The 11,867-nt window shown below is 48.4% G+C and overlaps 1 non-coding gene and 1 pseudogene across 1 annotated transcript; both read left to right on the top strand.

The window, feature by feature from the left end:
- Window positions 1–403: 403 nt before the first annotated feature.
- LOC121002940 lies at window positions 404–588 on the top strand. Its single transcript, XR_005779356.1, has one exon. It is a non-coding gene; the product is annotated as a U2 spliceosomal RNA (small nuclear RNA).
- Window positions 589–709: 121 nt separating this feature from the next.
- On the top strand, window positions 710–878 carry LOC121002949 (annotated as a pseudogene).
- The last annotated feature ends 10,989 nt before the right edge of the window (window positions 879–11,867 follow it).

Below are 11,867 nucleotides of genomic sequence, written 5' to 3'. Positions count from 1 at the left end.
TCCTCTCCTACATCAGTTAAACGGATGCAAAAGGGGTGTTCCAAATTAAAAACTTATTTTATTTTAAATTTTATTTTTAATTTGTTGTTTTTTTTGTATTCATTACTGAATTACTAAATGGCAAAGAGAACTCACAAAGTGAGCTGGAGTATAACAATGTCTGGGGAGAGGGGTAGAGAGTCTGTCCAAGATGGGCCGAGACAGACGGCACGCTTCAGCAACAGGACGTATGTGTGAGGAAAAGGCGTGGCCAAAAGCAGGTGGTGTTATGCAGATTGGGAACCTGAAGAGGAGCATTTTGGTGAGGGCAGACCAGCGGACGGATGATCTCCCTGTTTTGTCAAAGCGCCTCCTGGTTCTGCTTTGATGAACGGTGGCCTCGGTGACAAACCATTTTCAGGTTATCTGTTCTCAGCTTTTATGGTGTGATCACCTATAGTATCTTTCATTCCCAGTTTAATATCTCCTACGTCCCCTATCTGGGCACCGTATATCTAATGGATTTTTAGGACAGGGAGTGTGGAAAAGAGCTTGTTTGTCCACTCCACGCATTGACCTACTCTACTGTGGATCGCCGGTGTATATGACTTTGTTTGTCGAACTCTGAGGCCTGCAAATGGCTATGCGGGAAAGGCCATGTCTCTCTATTTTCTCCTGTCCCTCTGGAGGGGTTTAGGCTGGGACAAGTGGGACAACTGCAGATAATATAATTGCTGAGATTGCCTGTAATATCTTTCCTTCTCAGTTTAATATCTCCTACGTCCCCTATCTGGGGACCATATATCTAATGGATTTTTAGGATAGAGAGAGTGAAACAGAGCTTGCTCTGTCCACTCTACGCATTGACCTACTGTTATGCAAGCAGGTGTGGACCCACTGCGCCACTGACTGGGCATACTCTGGAGGGGCGTAACTAAGCCACTACCTGGTCTTCACTAGATACTTAGATGGTGAGCATAGGCTTGGGCCGTTAGGGTAGTTGCTAGGGGCTACTCCAGTGCAGTCCCCGAGTCAGTGGCAGCTGACCAGGGGGTCAGAGTACTAGGTGCAAGCACCGAGGGGACTTGCGTGGCCAGGAAGTTCGGGGTCTGGACAGGCGGCAATCAATCGAAGTCAGTAAGCAAAGTCCAAAGTCAAAGGCAGGCGGTAAACAAACAAAGTCCATAAACGAGATCCTAGATCAGGGGCAGGTGGCAAACAGGCAAAGTTCAGGAGTTCAATAAGCAAGATCCTGTACACAGTGAAGCAGACGAGAGAGACACCTTAGCACTTGGAGATAGTCAAGCTAAAACCATGAGGTTGCACAGGCATCTTCCTGTGGTAGGAATCACCTTTAAATACCTCCTGCAATCCAGCCATAGGCTGGTGAGACAGAGGGCATGCATGTGCTGCATCATAGGTGGAGAGAGACACACCTATGTAAGCTCAAACACCAGTACCAGTTTCCAGCAGGAAGGAAACTCTGGCATGGAACACATATACCATAGTTAAGCTATCTGCTGCCCACACTTGTCAACACGGCGCAAGGCAGCAGGGAAAGAGGGAGCCCGGCGCTCTCGCCCTCGGTTAGGGGCAGCAGCACCGGTACGGACCGCTGGGCTAACACCCTCTCTACTTCGGATTGTCAGTGAATGTATCTGTGTTTGCCGGACTCTGAGGACTGAAAACGGCTCTGCAGGCAAGGCCATGTCTTGCTTCTTTCTCCTGCCCCTGTGGAGGGGTCTGGAACAAGTGGGACAGCTTCAGATAATACAATTCCTGGAATGACCTGTAGTATCTTTTCTTCTCAGTTTAATATCTCCTATATCCCCTATCTGGGGACCATATATTAAAAGAATTTTCTCTCCTACAACAGTCAGATGTGCAGCCAGCCAGTCGCATGGGCAACACGTGAGGTGCACGGTGGACCGATGAGGGGGTCAAATAGTATAACACACAGTTCATCAGTTTACTCACGGTTAGCAGATAGCCTCCCTGGGCTGGCAGCACAGTGTTGAGGTGGACAGCACGAAATCCTCCGGGGCACGCTCTGTGGTAGGAAGCATCAGCCAAGATGGTGGTTGAGGTGCCCTTGATGTTAGGGGTGCTTAGGGTGCTTGTTGCGGCTGAGTCCCTTGATGTTTTTTGTCGTGACGCCAGTACCGTTAATGGTGATACAACCATAGGTAGTAATAATGAGGTAGACAGTGGTAAGATGCAACTCACAACTTTTACTTTAGATGTCTTTCAGTTGCAGCAGTACAATTATTTAGTCTTTAGATGATACAGAGGTAATTCTGCAAATCCACAGTTGTAGACTTGTCAGGTTTTGTGGTTTTGGAGCAGTGGGTTAGGTGTACCTGGTTCCTTTAGATGCTTTGGATCCTATTCCTTGTCTTTTCCTACAAACTGAATATTTGTATACAGGAAAACTGTCCCTTAGAAGGTTGGTGTGGTTGCCTGAAGCTATAAAACCTCCACCATGCACAGGTGTCTGTGGCCCTCAATAATGGCTCTTATCACCGATGAACAGGGAGGCAAACTCTTCTCCTACTGGTCAGGGATGCAAGTCTATAGTCCAGCTACAGAAGGAAAATGCTCTTCTGCACCTATCATCTGAGTAAACACCTCCTAGCGAAGTTGGCTCCACTCACTAATCTGTGTTGCGAAGTCTTCACTCTATCTTTCCTCACACTAACTTGATCTGACTACCTCAGATCTGCTCTCTTCTGAACTACATCCTGGTTTCAACTACTCTGCCTCCCCTCCTCAACTCCTCTCTCTCACTAGGCCTGACCTAGGTATATATATAGGACCTGAACTTTATCCCCATCTAGTGGCGGGATGTATAAATTACACCTAATAAGCCTGTTAACAGGGATTTTGCAGATACACAAATGCAAAGTTATACATTACAACCTAGTGCTTTTAATAAAGTAAAAAGTGCTTTTAAAGCAGTGCCCACACACACGTAGTGGGACGCTGCAGATGGATGAAGGAGGTGTTCCTAATTTTTGCAAAAATTCATAACTTTCACAGACACACTCCACAGAAGTATTCCATCTCCCACATTAGTTGAATGGATGCAAAATGGGTCATCTTATTACAATTCTTTATTAGATTTTTTTTTGGTGGGGGAGGGTTTGGTAACTGTCAACCACCAAACATTGGGAGATGACAAACAGAAGGCACAAAGTGAGCTGGAGTATAACAATAGCTGGGTGCGGCCGGTATACTTCTCTACTCTGCCAATATAAGACATAATAATCTGGAGCCTGGAGGTGGAGGTCCCAGTTGAGGAGGTGGATGTGGCAGTGCAGGCAGAAGAGGCGTAAGTGGCGGTGCAGGCGGAAGAGGTGTAAGTGGCGGTGCAGGCGGAAGAGGCGTAAGTGGCGGTGCAGGCGGAAGAGGTGTAAGTGGTGGTGCAGGCGGAGTAGGCGGGAGAGGCGGAGGAGGTCACCACTTTTTTTTTTTTGTTTTGTTTTGTTTTGGAGGCCCCAAAACATTGTGAAAAAGCAAAGAGAATGCAGCTGGCCCTGGAGTACAATAATGGCTAGGTGCGCCTGGTATACTTTACTACTCTGACATTACAAGACATAATAATCTTGAGCCAGGAGGTGGAGGGCGGAGTGAAGGAGGAGGAGGTGGATGTGGCGATTGAGGCGGGGAGGCGGAAGTGGGGGTTCAGGTGGACGTGACGGAAGAGGCAGGGGAGGTCACCATCATTTTTACTTTATTTTTGTATTTAATTTTTAGTTTTTTGCTTTGTGGAGGCCCCAAAACATTGGGAAATAGCAAAGAGACCGCACAAACTGCGCTGGAGTATAACAATGGCTGGGTGCGGACAGTATATCTATCTACTCTGGCCAAGGTATGGACAAGTCTGTGGGTTCCATGCCTGTTTCATTTTAATGAACGTGAACTTGTCCATGTTGGTTGTGAACAGTCGGGTGCATCTGTCTATGATCCCCCCCCCTTCCCCGCTGTGCTAAACACACGTTCCGACAATACACTTGCCGCAGGCAGGCCAGCACCTCCAGGGCATAAAGGGCAAGCTCAGGCCATTTGTCCAATTTGTAGACCCAGAAGTTAAATGGGGCAGACCCATAAGTCAATACGTGCAGACGTGTGGACACATACTGTTCCACCATGTAGCTGAACCGCTGCCTTATGCTAAGATGGTCCATATCAGATGGTGGTGCCAGATATTGTGGCATGCAGACAAAGCTTTTTCCACATTTCGCCCATGCTAACCCTTCCTTCTGAGGTGCTGACGGTGCCCCTACTGCGTTGGCGACTTCCTCCTCCTCCGCCTCATGCTTCCAATGAGCCCCCACTGTCAGGTGGGAACGCCATCAGTAGCACCTCTACCAGCGTTCACTTGTACTCGCGAATCTTCCATTCATGTTCCATTTATGGAAGTAAGGACGGCACATTGTCCTTGTACCGGGGATCCAGCAGGGTGGCCACCCAGTAATCAGATCTGGTAAGAATGAGAGCAACTTGGCAGTCATTGCGTAGGCACTGCAGCATGTATTCGCTCATGTGTGCCAGGCTGCCCAGATGCAACGACAAGCTGTCCTTGGTGGGAGGTGTATTTTCTGTCTCTCCAGTGATGCTCGTGAGCTGATGTGGGTGCCACCCTGCGTTGAACGGTTATCCTCCTCCTCCTCATTATCATCCTTCAAAACTGTGCCCTGGCTGGACAGATGGGTACCTGGCCACTGTTGGAGCAGGAACCCACCCTCTGAGCCACCTGTGTTCCTCTTCCTCCTGTGTCACATCCTCATCCATCAGCACCTAAATCATTTTTCAAGGGGACATGGAAGTGGAATAGTAAGGCTGATGACGGTGTCATCACCGCTGGCCATGTTGGTGGAGTACTCAAAGCAACTCAACATGGCACACACATCCTGCATGAAGGCCCACTTGAAATAGTGCTTTTCCACAGAGCGACTCACCTGTGTGTGCTTCACATGAAACTCCACTATCACCTGCTGCTACTCGCACAGTCTCTCCAGCATGTGCAAGGTGGAGTTCCCCCTTGTGGATACATCTCATATGAGGCGGTGAGCAGAAATGCAAGCAGCAGTAGGGTTAGAATGCCGAAAGCGAGCACAGACGGCCCTCACTTTCTGCACCAACTCTGACATATCGGGGTAATTCTTCAGAAACCTCTGCACCACCAAGTTCAGCACATGTGCCCGGAAACAGAGGCTTAGCAGCACCAACCATTTATTGTTTTGTTTCGTCCATGCCTGCCCACAGCTCCTGCGTGGCGTGGGGTCTTTCCTCCAAACGTATGAATTTCAGAACAGCCTGATGTCATTTCCCCCTGGCTGTACTTAAGGTGGTGGTGCAGGTTTTGTGCTGACGTGATGAGGAGGCGGCAGGGGAGAGCCAATTTTAGCCCCGCCCATCATTATTCTATTGTTGAGGCCTGTCTCTACACATCATACGGAGAGGGGTGGGCCTGCTTTACATTATACAATAAACAGCAGGTTACAGCCAGGAAGCTCCTCCGCTGTCCTCCCTCCCAGATCCTGCTCAAAGCCTGGGGTCCCCCCCACCATCTGCAACCTGCCCATGGCCTGCTGCGCCCTTTGGCCATCCTCACCCAGCTCTGAATCCTCCTTCTGCAAATGGCAGGGTGTAACGGTCACGTACACACACACACACAGGAGGGAGGATAGTGACCACTGCGCTCCACCCTCACCCCTGGCCCTGCCTACTTGCCTCACGAGTCCTGATGACAGGGGACAACTGGACGGCAGTCCCTAACTTAAGATATGTGCGGGAAGGACAGACAAGACAAATAACGGATAGTGAACGGACCGGGTCAATACCTAGAGAGCTACGCAGTACTAAGGAATGAGCAGAGAATAGTCAGGAAAAGCCGAGGTCAAATACCAGGAGAGAAACGAAGTACAACAGGAGTCCGCAAAGAATCGTCAGGTGGAAGCCGGGGTCAGGATACCAGGAGAGATGCGCAGTACAGGAGGAGCAGGCAGAAGGATCATCAGGGAACAGGATCAGGTAAGTATACAGGTATCCAACAGACGCCAGGAACCTAAATTAACAGGCAACCTGTGGCCAGCAGGCTGCCTGTATTTATAGTGGGGAGTGAGGGTCATGTGATGTGGCCAGCATCACATAACCGACAGACCGACCAGTCAAGCACCGAGTGATCAGCTCGGCGCTCAAGGCAGACCTAGGAGCAGGGAGCCTCCCAGCTAGCAAAGCTGCCCTGGGAGCGAGGTCAAACACAGATCCTCACTCCCGAAGCTAAACAGCAGGTCTGCGGCTGATGGGAGACCGAGTGTGCCTTCGGCACCCCGTTACAGTACCCCCTTTTTTACGAGGGGCCACCGGACCCAAAACTTCAGGCGATGGCCTTTCAGGGTGTTCTAAATGAAATTTTCGAACAAGTCTAGGAGTATGAACCTCCCTGGCAGGTTCCCAAGATCTCTCTTCAGGTCCATACCCCTTCCAGTGAATCAGGTACTGCAAGGAATTACGCACCTTCCTGACATCCACTATTTTAGACACCACATACTCGACAGCATCATTAACAAGAACCGGCAGAGGCGAGGCTTTCGATGGTACTACCGGTTCAAAATATTTTTTAAGTAGAGATTTATGGAACACATTATGAATGTGGAATGACTCGGGCAGCTCCAACCTAAATGATACCGGACAAAAACACGGAAATATAGTGGCAATTCTGGAGGAGCTGCTCAACCCCTAACACTGTGGCGTGTTTTTCATTGGGGGAGCAGCCCCACCGCATGTGGACCGCAGTAATCGACTATCCCCAGCAAAATATGCATACAATGGAGGATGTCGGCGCGGTCCACATGCACCACAAAAGCACCCTACACAAAAATGTAGGAAATAATCATATGAAACACAGAGAGAGAATGCACCAAACGGATATGCCACTGGCTATACTGGCAAGTCATAAATGCAGATATTAAAAGCTGAGACTTTCGCCAATATATTCCTGTCAGGAAAATATCGGAGCCCATCATGCACCACGTCACGGTCACTCAGCATGGCAGAGGGTCCTACCACTTTTGTGGTGCATGTGGACCGCGCCGACATCCTCCATTGTATGCATATTTTGCTGGGGAATAATCACCTCCGTGATCTTATATGGTCCAATAAAATGAGGAGCAAACTTTTTAGAATCTACCTTAAGAGAGAGATTCTTGGAGGACAACCATACCTTATCCCCAACCTGAAAACTCACCCCCCTTTAACGTCTCCTATCGGCCTTGAGTTTCTGAGAACTTTGAGCCTTTTCTAAGTTCGATTGAACCCGGGCCCAAACTGTGCACAGTTCAGAGGAGAGCCTATCCGCCTCAGGGTTAGAGGAGGAGACGGATGACCCAGAATGAAAACGGGGATGGAAACCATGGTTACAAAAGAAAGGTGAAACCCCAGCAGAAAAATTGACATGGTTATTCAAAGCAAATTCAGCCAATGGAAGAAATGTAACCTATAATTGCTGGTCATCAGCAACATAAAACCTCAAGAATTGTTCCACGGACTGATTAAGGGCTCTTTCACACTTGCGTTCTTTTCTTCCGGCATAGAGTTCCGTCGTCGGGGCTCTATGCCGGAAGAATCTTGATCAGGATTATCCCCATGCATTCTGAATGGAGAGAAATCCGTTCAGGATGCATCAGGATGTCTTCAGTTCCGGAACGGAACGTTTTTTGGCCGGAGAAAATACTGCAGCATGCTGCGCTTTTTGCTCCGATCAAAAATCCGGAACACTTGCCGCAAGGCCGGATCCGGAATTAATGCCCATTGAAAGGCATTAATCCGGATCCGGCCTTAAGCTAAATGTCGTTTCGGCGCATTACCAGATCCGACGTTTAGCTTTTTCTGAATGGTTACTATGGCACCCAGGACGCTATTAAAGTCCTGGGAGCCATAGTAGTAGTGGGGAGCGGGGGAGCAGTATACTTACCGTCCGCGCGGCTCCCGGGGCGCTCCAGAGTGACGTCAGGGCGCCCCACACGCATGGATGACGTAATCGCATGGATCATGTGATCCATGCGCATGGGGCGCTCTGATGTCATTCTGGAGCGCCCCGGGAGCCGCACGGACGGTAAGTATACTGCTCCCCCGCTCCCCACTACTACTATGGCAGCCAGGACTTTAATAGCGTCCTGGGTGCCATAGTAACACTGAACGCATTTTGAAGACTGATCCGTCTTCAAATGCTTTCAGTTCACTTGCGTTGTTACGGATCCGGAGGGCACCTCCGGCAAATGGAGTGCACGACGGATCCGGACAACGCAAGTGTGAAAGAGCCCTTAGGCGTTCAGTCTGCCCATTACTCTCAGGGTGGTAGGCAGAGGAAAAAAGACAATGAAATTTGACATTTTTGACAGAAGGCTGTCCAGAATTTGGACACAAACTGCACACCCCTGTCAGAACCAATATTTTCCGGGATACCATGCAATCGAACAATTTCTTTCACAAAAATAAACGCCAGGTGGCATTCGGGAGTTTAGACAGGGGAATGAAATGGACCATCTTGCTAAACCTATCGACCACTACCCAAACCACAGTCTTACACTCAGCCGGCGGTAGGTCAGTTATAAAATCCATCAAGATATGGGACCAGGGTCTACTGGGAATGGGTAGGGGTCATAGGTTACTAGCAGGGAGAGTCCTAGGTGTCTTGGACCTGGCACAAACCTCACAGGCTGACACGTAGGACTTGACATCCCTAGTTAGAGTGGGCCACCAATAAGATCTAGAAACCAGATCCTTAGTGCCCTCAACACCCGGATGTCCACAAAAGGCAGAATAGTGACACTCACCCAACAGCTGGAGACTAAATTGTACGGGAACAAACAACTTATCTGTTGGGGTGGCTACCGGTGCCAGATGTTGTTCAGACCTAATGCGAGCTGAGTGTCACGGATGGTGTTGCAGAAAACTAGAAGTCACAAATAAAGATCCAACTGACTTGATCCCAAACTAAGGAACATATGGGTGAGTCCTACAAAAAGCCCTAGAGCTCTCCCTAACTGCTCAGCCCATGCAAAGATCTTAATGATAGAAAGTTTCATGCCCCCGTACCTAGTCTGAGTAACACCTGAAAACTCTATAATAGTCAGGGGACACGACCACCGGCTCCCTGCACTCAATACGGAGGGAGTCAGGGTCACCTAGAATCAAGCCAACAGGAAAACACAAATAAAGGAATAGACTTATCTGAGGAACCAGCAGTTGCAGCATCTAGCAGTGAGCACAATCCAGGAAGTGGTATAAACCGCAAAGTGAAGCAGTATGGGAGGGGATATAAAGGGAGGCAATCACTGCTAATAGATGACAGCTGGGAGAGGGAGGAGAGATGACAAAACGAAACCAAAACAAAAGAACATCATGCAAGAGGTACTGAAGAACGTCTGTCAGAACTTCTCAGAGATCTGGCAGTGACACTGAGATATCCTGGGTTAGAGCTGCTTTGAAGATTTTTGCTAGTAGGATGGATTCAGGTGGTACCTCAGTAGGTTGAAAAGCATGGAAGCTCCGAGATAATGCGTCCGCCTTCACATTTTTACTTCCCGGCCTGAACGTAATTGTTAAAATCATTACGAGTAAAAAACAGAGCCCATCTGGCTTGACGGGGATTCAACCTCTTAGCAGACTCGAGAAACATAAAGTTTTTATGGTCAGTGACAACAGTTATACAATGCCTTGCCCCCTCCAGAAAATGCCTCCACTCCTCAAATGCCCATTTAATGGCCAACAGCTCTCTATTCCCTATGTCGTAGTTTCTCTCCGTGGGAGAGAATTTCCTGGAGAAGTAGGCACATGGTCTCAGGATAGTGAGGCCAGCAGGACCTTGTGAAAGGACTGCTCCTGCGCCGTCCTCGGACGCATCCACCTCCACAATAAAAGGTCTCACCTGATATGGGTGGATCAGAATGGGAGCGCTACTGAATGCCTTTTTTAATTTTTCAAATGAAGAAATAGCCTCAGTAGACCAATTCTCCAAATCCGCCCCTTTTCTTAGTAAGGTCGGTCAATGGTTTAGCAATTACAGAAAAATTCATAATAAATTTACGATAGTAATTGGCGAAACCTTAGAACCGTTGTAAGGCCTTTAAGGGTGAAGGTCTTACCCATTCCTTAATTGCTAGTACTTTACCAGGATCCATCTTGTAGACTCTTGAGGAGTCAGAACATGCCCTAGAAACAGAATCTCCTGTATATTAAAGACACATTTCTCTTGCTTAGCGGATAGCTGATTCTCCCTCAACACCTCTAATACTTGTTTTACATGAGACACATGGGATTCGAAGTCAGGAGAGAATATCAAAATGTCGTCAAGATAGACAATAACAAATTTACCTAAGAACTCCCTAAGAATATCGTTCATAAAGTTTTGGAACACAGCTGGGGCATTGCTGAGTCCAAAAGGCATCACCTGATATTTAAAGTGTCCTGCCGGAGTATTGAACGCCGTCTTCCATTCGTCTCCCTCCTTGATTTGGATTAGATTGTATGCCCCTTTTAGGTCAATCTTGGAAAACCAGGTTTCCCCCAGAACCTGGTTAAATAAATCCGGAATCAATGGGAGGGAGTATCTATTCTGGACAGTGATTTTATTTAATCTCCGGTAATCGATACATGGCCTAAGACCACCATGTTTTTTCTTAACGAAGAAAAACCCTGCTCCCATAGGGGAGACAGAAGGTCTAATATGCCCTTTACCAAGGCTCCCCTTAATATAATCTTCCATGGCCTTGCGTTCGGGCTTAGAAAGATTATAAATTCGCCCCTTAGGAAACTTGGCCCCCTCTACTAGCTCTATAGTACAATCATAAGGTCTATGGGGGGGGGGGGGGGTAGAACCTCCGAGGTTGGTGATGAAAATACATCAGAATATTCCCTAACAACAGTGGGTAAAGTATCAGACTTTACTGAGACCCCAGCCTGTATCACGGACAAGCACGAGTCACACTTAGGCCCTCATCTCACCAACTCCCCCTTGGACCAATCTATAGTGGGGTTATGTAGTCGGAGCCAAGGCAACCCTAGTACCACCTCAACCGGTAGGTTCTCCAGGACTAAAAGGGAACATCTCTCTGAGTGGCACACACCCACAGTTAGAGAAATCTCTGAGGTACATGAGCTCACCATACCACCAATAAGAGGAGTAGCATCAATAGCCATGACATGGATAGGAGTTGGTAAAGCAAACATTGGACTACCCAATCTTACAGCGTACTCAGAGTCAATAAAGCTGGCCACTGAGCTAGAATCAATAAAGGCCATTTATCCGGCCATTTATCTACCCCCAGAGAAATTGTAATGGGTAGCAAAAGCTTACATTTAGAAAAATCAGGGTGTACCTGGTCTTTAGGTTGCCTTGCCTTAGGAGACTTGACAGAGAGGACCTTCTTAGGACACTGGTTGATCCAATGGTCATGATCTCCACAGTAAAAGCATTCTCCACGTCTGCGGCGAAGATTCCCTCGGGTCATGCCAACCTGCATGGGTTTCTCGGTGGAGACCTCAGCGTTGTCTCTGGGATAGGCCTCTGGCTGAACCACCATCTGGGAAGAGAACTGTCGTTCCTGTCGTCTCTCTCTAACCCGTCGGTCAAGTCGGACAACAAGGGTCATCAACTCCTCTAAGGTCTCTGGAAGTTGATAACTAACCAGAAGATCCTTTAAATTATCAGACAGACCTGACCTGAACTGACTCTTCAGGGCTGGTTCGTTCCATCCTGAGGGGACACACCACCTTCTGAATTGGGTGCAATAATCCTCCGCAGGTAGATTGCCCTGAACCAGTGCCTTTAGAGCCGTCTCGGCTACCAGAGCCCTGTCTGGGTTATCATAGAGGGTACCCAG

Source organism: Bufo bufo, chromosome 5, assembly GCF_905171765.1.
Source record: "Bufo bufo chromosome 5, aBufBuf1.1, whole genome shotgun sequence".
Taxonomy (NCBI): Eukaryota; Metazoa; Chordata; class Amphibia; order Anura; family Bufonidae; genus Bufo; species Bufo bufo.
The sequence above is the reverse complement of the archived record's forward strand: the minus strand, read 5'-3'. Positions and strand labels throughout refer to the sequence as shown.